This window comes from Canis lupus, chromosome 2, assembly GCF_003254725.2.
Source record: "Canis lupus dingo isolate Sandy chromosome 2, ASM325472v2, whole genome shotgun sequence".
Classification (NCBI taxonomy): Eukaryota; Metazoa; Chordata; class Mammalia; order Carnivora; family Canidae; genus Canis; species Canis lupus.
The window spans coordinates 77783853-77791301 of NC_064244.1; the positions used below are offsets into that span (position 1 = coordinate 77783853).

The 7449-nt window shown below is 50.7% G+C and overlaps 1 protein-coding gene and 2 long non-coding RNA genes across 7 annotated transcripts in view; 2 read left to right on the top strand and 1 right to left on the bottom strand.

The window, feature by feature from the left end:
- CAPZB (capping actin protein of muscle Z-line subunit beta) overlaps positions 1-7449 on the top strand; it is a 130369-nt gene that overhangs the window by 62459 nt on the left and 60461 nt on the right. The window lies entirely within an intron of this gene.
- Positions 1895-5986, bottom strand: LOC125754482 (uncharacterized). The gene is made up of 2 exons (XR_007408824.1): positions 5856-5986; positions 1895-5564 (listed from the first exon to the last, which is right to left on the bottom strand). It is a non-coding gene; the product is annotated as an uncharacterized LOC125754482 (long non-coding RNA).
- Positions 6120-6979, top strand: LOC112660427 (uncharacterized). The gene is made up of 3 exons (XR_003136917.3): positions 6120-6226; positions 6307-6441; positions 6590-6979. It is a non-coding gene; the product is annotated as an uncharacterized LOC112660427 (long non-coding RNA).

Below are 7449 nucleotides of genomic sequence, written 5' to 3' on the forward strand. Positions count from 1 at the left end.
TCCTGGCTGACACAGACGTGTGAAGTGAGTGTGAAAGAAAGAGAGGGTTGAAATGGGAGGCACACAAGCCTCTAAATGTGCAGAATCAGGTCAGAACCCAGAGCCAGGGAGGCGTGAGGGATGTGGTGGCAGGCCCCATCTACAAGGACAGTGGCCCCTCTGCTCCAGCTGCTTGCTGTTGCCCTCTGGGGACAGCAATGGTCCTCTGTTACTTATTTTCAGACTTTTCTGGAAAAGCCATACATTTGGAGTTTGACATGAGACCTCTTGGTTTTTCAGCGTTGGCCCAAACATTGAATTGGTTACATCTGATTTTGTGCAGAGTGCGAGTTGGGAGGTGAGGTGGGTTGGGCGGGGTGTTTAGCAAAAGCAGTCTTAACTGAGAAATGGTGAAGTGCGCAGTTGGACAGTAGCGAGGGGTCCTTGAGGGTCAGGGGGGTGGCTTGAACTTGAGGCGGTGGTCATTGCCGCTGTTCCCCACTCACTGAACCTGGCGTGTGCCACACTTGGTGCGTGGTTTGCTTGCTTGGCCTGATCTGACCCATACAATGCTGTATTGCTTCGTGTTTCTCTCAGTCGGAGATTTTTTGTTTGATCCTATGGGGCAGAGGTGGGCAAAGGATGAAGGTATGATCAGATCCCTAATTGGGTCAGTGGCAGAGGCTTCTTTGTCTTTCAACTCAGCGTGAAAGCATGCTTGGCTGAGTGTAAACTTAGTGTGCCGATTTAGCTATCACTGTATTTTAGAAATCAGCCAGAGAAGAAATGATAAGCGAATTGTTCTCAGACCCTTCTTGGTGTTCGACAAGCTATTTTGTTCTTATGGCAACTGAAGTGTATTTTCTCTGCGATCCCCCTCGTCACTCTTTATTTCAGAGAGGTGCACGGAGCTGCTTTTATGGGCACCTGGTGAGCTGCTTCCTTCGCCGGGTCTGGCACTTGTACTTGGGCTCGGCATGAAAAATCACAGCACTGATGCTGAGTGAAGGAGAACCTTGGGAGAACCTCACCCTCAGCCGCACACTGGGTGTGAGCGCTCAGCCCTGACGTGCCAGTTTGCAGGACGCTCCTTGGACTCCGGTCGAAGTGCCACCCTGTTCCTGTCCCTGATAGGGGACGTGCCGTGTGGCATCCTGTCGGTTATGGTTAGAACCACGCTGCTCTTCCCCTTACAACTTTGTCTTCTGCAGAACGTGGCAGGCGAGGGGATGGAGGTGACATGGGGTTGCGGGTTCAACACCCCTAACAGTTATTGAACACCTGCTGTGTGCCCAGAACGGAGCTGGATGCTGTGGTTTGTGTTAGTACCTCAACTGATTTTCAGTCTCCCTTGAGTGTACCTAGGACGACCTCACCCTTTTTCCTCCCTCCCTCCCTTCCTTTTATTCAAAAGAGACACAGAGAGGCAGGCTCCCTGTGGGGAGCCTAATATGGAACTCAATCCAGGACCCCCCAGGATCACGCCCTGATCCAAAAGCAGATGCTGGACCACTGAACACCTAGGTGCCCCACCACCTCACCTCTTTTAGATGATTTGGATTTTATGAGGAAGAAGCCAAGGAGCACAAGGAGCCCCAGTTCCTTCTGTGGGGTAACTTGCTGGGCCCCTGGGGGTGAGCCCCTCACACCCAGAGCAAGAGATTAAATACCCTGTGTCTTCCTGATGTGTCCCTCTGATCTGTTAAGGGGAAAACTGTTAAATATTTCATTAGTGATCTAAAACATAAAACAACTGTTTTATGGAGAATAATTTAGAGTTACTGTAATTGAAAACAACAGCAACGCTAGAGACCTGAAAGAGGTGCCCTCCTTAGGGCCAGGCCTCGTGGGATTAGCAGTTTGTGGGATTGATTAGCAGTTTGTGGGATTAGCAGTTCGCTTTTGTCCGCTGCTCCGTGGGGGGGTGGGGGGGTTGGCCCCTCAGCTGCCCCTCGAAGGTTGTGTGGAGGCCAGCCTTGGCCCCCTCTACCTCTACCTCCTCAGGCTGAACAGGAGGCCACAATAGATTCCCATCATCCAGAATGGGCTGGGGAATGGTGTTCTCCTTAATTTTTTAATTTGAAGTATGACGAATGTCAGAATGGAAATGGAGCATGGCTTTTCACCGAATTGGGATCTGGTAAAGCACACCTCGTTAAAACTATACTGACATGCTTCAAAAGCCAGTTTTTGATTAATGGCCTTGCTTCAAGGTCCTTGCTATGCACCGTAGTGTCTGAGGGGCATTTGGGCTGGTTTTGTACAAGATCCTATGACCAGTCCTAGAAATTACTTCTTTGAATGTTTTCCTTTCATTGCTGCTGTTTTTCTTCTGTTTGCCCTGGGAATGACGGGGCGGGGGTCTGTTTTGTTTTTAACTGGGTCTGCAGAATTCCGTCGTTAAGAGTTGGTGCTGAGTGTACTCCTGTGTCTCTGAAGTTCACTTGCAGTTTTATTTCTTCCCAGGGCTGTGATTTCAGAAAACTCACACATCTAGAAGCAGTGTGTCCAGGCCTTTGTTTCACGTGATCTGGGCTCAGTCAGAGGTTTTCAGAGCAGCGAATGCTCCGCTCGGTGCAAATTGCAGTCATTCCTCCCATGCTCACCTGCCTAAAATAATGAAGGGGAGGTAGTTGTTTTTGAGAAAAGTCTCCAATTTTAAGACTGACAAGAATGTTTGGATTTGCCAGCATTCTCCATGAAGGGAATGGCCACGCTTAGATGTTGGAGCCAGAGAACCGTAGGGGAATTTATCCGGTCCACCAGTGGTCCGGTTACAGAGTAGTATTAAAGAGAAATGTGGCGTATGCTTGGCAGCCAGGCCAAGGCAGCCCAATTTATCATGCCAGATGAGCTTCCCTTTTTCTTTTTTCTTTCCAGCATCAGGGCTCTTGCTGCCTTGGGATTATGGTGCATGCTGGGATAGATGGGAAATGACCTTCTCTTGCACATGGCCAGAACATCATTTTATTACATATGAATCCCATTGTACTAGAGCGAAGCCGACTGAAATCCATTGTTAAGCCCTTTCAAAAATACCCACTCATCTGTGTGGGCCAAGAATCCTATGATGTTTAGATGTTCCCTTGGCTTCTTACACTTTGACCTTCTAGGGCTTTACTCGGTGCACTGGCAGTAATAGCTGAAACTTGGCTGGCGTGTATTTTAAGCCCCAAGCCGAGGAAGGAGTTTGTTTCTGCAAATTGGCACCCAGCAGGCCATCCGTCCTTTGCCCTTTTTAAGAGCAGACCAAAAATAGCCCTAAATCGTTTTAACCAGGCAGGAGAGTTTTTGCGTGCAAATATTAGTCGTTTCATGTTTAACTCTTTCTCTCTCTGCTGTAGCCACCCAAAGGAACACCTTGGGGGGTGTCCCCAGACCTTACTCCAGGCCCGGGTTTTGGTGGGGGGATGGGGACTGCAGCTGGGAAGAGCCCTGAGCCATGCTGGCCAGGCCTGTGGGTTAGAGGTGGAGGAGGTGCCCTGGTGGTTGGACGGGGGAGCTGGGAGCCTGCTGGGATTTCGTGGTGGCATACCCTCTTTGTAGCTGCTGGCATTGCCTTCCAGAAATCGAAAGGGCCAGCTGGGTGCAGGGTTTTGCCCTGCCAGCCTCAAACGGACCTGTACTTTGAACGACTTGCTAGAAATTGTCCACCTCTCAAGCAGCATGAGGGCTGCAGGGTATGTGCAATCCTTCTCGCCTGACAGGTCAGAGGCCTGGGTGCACAGGGGGCCCCGGCAAATGAGCCAGTGGAGACCTACTGCCTAAGTCTCTGAAAACCTGCGCTCCGTGAGGCAGCCGGTGGACCACACCCTCACATTTGTGATTGCTGAAATAAAGGCGAACGTTGTATTTAATGGTTCATTAATATTATCTGTCTGATTTCTGCTAAGCATCATTACTCAGCTTTCAGTCTTTAATGGCGGAACCAACGAGTTCTGTAAATTATCCTTCCAGTGGTAGCTTGTGTGGAACCAAACACCGAACTCAGCTCTGTCCCCAGGTGGTGAAGACGTGCTGGGCCTGGGGACCAGGGTCCCTCCTGCAGTCCAAGATGACCCAGTTTTATCTGTGCCCTGCAATGAGGAGGCTTGTGTTTTCTTCCTGCCTGACTTGCTGTTTATCTTCCCCATTTATTTATTTATTTTTTGATCTTCCCCATTTAAAAGTGGTCTCACACCAGCATTTCTTCCTCCTTTGTTGCAAAGATGACCTTTAAAATGTCTTCTCCTTTCTAAAGTGGTCTGAGTTTAAGCGGTGAAAAGTTAATGGATTCAGACCCACATTTCCTGAGCAGCCCCTCTGAGTCGGGCACTGTGCACAGCCCTGGGAAGAAATGCAGCCTTTATTCCCTGGCCGTCCTTCCACAGCAGAAAATGCCAGGATCCTAAAACTTGACCCCTGTTGAGAATGACCTTGGCTGGGTTCTCAGCCGATTGTTCTTCACCCGTAATTGGCTCCGAGGAGGGCTGTCAGAAGCTGCAGAACTAAGTTATTCTCTGTATAAGAATTTCACTACACAGTTCGTCAAATACTCTTCCAGGTGCCGGGGCTCCGGGATGAAAGGCCTGGCTCCACAGGGCTGGCATTTCGTGGAGAATGTAGGGAAGACTTTGGGAAGAAGGAGGACTTGGCCGTGGCCAGCTTGGCACTCTGTGCCTTCCAAGCAGATACCCAGCCGGCACTTTTGTTGGTCTTTGCTGTTGAGTAAAGGTGGCCCAGGCTCCTTAGGGGTGTGCCCAGCCAGCCGGTGCCCTCTCCCCTGCCTGTCTGCTGGCCACCCTTCACCTGGCCCCTCCCTGTGTTCCTCAGGTTCTTCCCCCGAGAGCAGTCCTGGCAGTTACCTAGATGCACGTCTCTGGAGTTTGGGGGCACAGCCCAAAGTGGCTGCCTGGAATGGAGGGTTTTATGTTTCTTCTCTTTAAATAATTACATTCCAGTCCATAACATGCCCACATGATGTCAGACATTTTAATATAAAATAAATGCTTTCTGCCCTGAAGCTTTAAGTCAAAGTTGAGATTTGGAGAAGTTGGCCTTTCCCTCCTGGGGCTTGGGGAGTAGGTCTCCCCGCTGGGCATCATCTTCCCCCTGCTGGGCACCCATCAGCTGAGCTGGGGGTAAGGGGCCACCATGCATAGGGCTGGGGCTGGGGCATGCTGGTTTCGGAGCCCTGTGCCAGCCTGCATTCGCTGGTACCGAGGGAAGTTCCCTGTGAGTTTGTGTCAGGGGTGGGGGACCTTGGGTTCCATTCTCCCTTTTGGCCTAGGGTCTGCCTAGGGTCTGCCTAGGATCTGCCGGGAAGTTTTCTCTCCTAGGCCGGATATTGTTTCTGGAGCAGGAGCTTGGGAACAGATCGAATAATTAGTAATTATGCAAAAGCCCCTGTACAGTTTCTGTTGGACTGATGTTTCTGAGCTTATCCTGAGCTTCCCTACAGGCGACACTGAGCTGCAGTTCCCATTTTACAAGGGGAAAAGCATTCCAGCCAAGGGCCTCCAGCAGTATTTTAATGAACTCCATTCCTTGGAAAGTTGTGGTGAGCCTTTTCATGCAAGTGTTCTTGCTCTTAGAATGGACTGCAGCTGTGGAGAGTAAAAGCGAGGGAGGGGAGAGAGCCACCCCTGGAGCGAGGTGCTGCACTGGCCCCTTCCCCTGCCTGGGGCGGCCTCTCCAGAGGGAGACGGCCTTCCATGACCCCAGCCTGTTGCTGAGCGAGGACCCTGCCACCTCACGACGCGGCCTCTGATTGTGCCAAGGTGACAGCTAGGCAGCCCTTGTAAACTAGGGCAGAATGGCATTGTGGACTTGGAAAGGGAAGTGGGACTCCCTGGGCTGCCCTCCCCTGACCTCCCTCAGAGATATCCCACACACACCCCAAAGGTCTTTGATATTCCGATGAGCCCAGTTATACACAACAGAAGAATGGGCTCTCCTTTGATCCAATAAGAATGAGATGGATTGCCTCCTGCAGGAGCAGCCCAGACAATGAAAACTGGAAGCCAAGTGAGTGAAGGAGAACTCGGGGGTCATTTGCTTTCCTTTGGCGCATGTGTTCCTTGGGGGGCCGGGACCATTTCCAGGAGACTAGTGAGGTGTTCACTGGTTCTGAGCAGTTCTAGAACAGTGATGGAGGATGACTCATAATGGCCAAGGGCTCAAAATTCTCCAGAACTAGGTTATGAGAAAGCAGTCTCCTGTCACTGCTAATGTCAACCACCCGGTTCACTTTGGTTATTTTTCAGAGGTAATTTTAAAGTTCTAGAGATTTTGTGTTTGGGCCCAGATTGAGAAGTTGACTCTCTCCTCTTTTCATTCTTCCTAAAGTTGCTTGCAGTGAAATGGCGTGGGAAAATAGCTTTAATGGAGACCCATCAGATGTCAGAAGCACTGATATGTATGGGCCACATTATTGTACACATGATCTGTCACCTGGTTTCATCTTCTCAGCCCCTCTGTAAGGTGAGGACAGTGAGGATGTCCCATACCCGATGTGTCATCCAGGGGAAAGTTAATTCCAGTGCTTGTCCACTGGATTATGGTCTTAGAAAATGAAAACATGACGGTATGTCATTTCTCGTACGTCTTGTTGCTAAAACTATCTTTGCAGGTGAAACTGTAAAAGAAATGTGTGACGAGGGTGTGCTAGTGGCCGTGGAGCTTGTAAGTGCCTGAGGAGCGAAGCCTTCATAAACTTCTTTTCCTGCCTCTCCTGATTTGAAGCTCCATCAGAGCTTGGGGCGGGTAGAAACCGCTACCTGATTGCTGCTGTTTGGGCCTGGCTGTTCGGAGCAGTAGATGTGATGGGAATAGCGGTGCTGAGGTGACGCCGTCAGCAACTGTCTCCCAGTACACGCGCTCATATTCCTGTGTCCGCATGCTCACACACACATACTGTGTCCTTTAAAACACCGTTCTGTCCAAACGCAAGAGTGGGCCACTATTTCTTCTTTCGGTTAATAAAGTAAATCTAAAAATTTTAGAAAAAGCAAGTTCTTGGCACTGCAAGAACTAAAGGAATGGGTCCATTAGGTGGCTACATTTATTTGCTTGATTGATTTTCTTTATTCATGAGAGAGGAGAGAGGCAGAGACACAGACACAAGGAGAAGCAGGCTCCCTGCGGGGAGCCCAATGCAGGACTCCATCCCAGGACCCCGGGATCACGACCTGAGCCCAAGGCAGATGCTCACACTGAGCCACCCAGGTGCCTCACGTGGCTCCCTTTTAATCAGACATACCAGGATCAGCACACAACCCAGCACAAGCCACTTGGGATACAGGAAGGACCTGGGGTGGAAGGACAAGATCCCTCTGGTGGCAGCAGGACAGTGGAAGCTGCAGGGAAGCCTGGTGCCCCGAGCAGCAGGTGGGCCATGTGTGAAGGCCCCACGGAGCTCAGAACCTGGGGCGGAAGCCAGCGGAGTCGGTCCGCATGGCAACGGGCCCGTCACATAAGCAGTTAGGATGT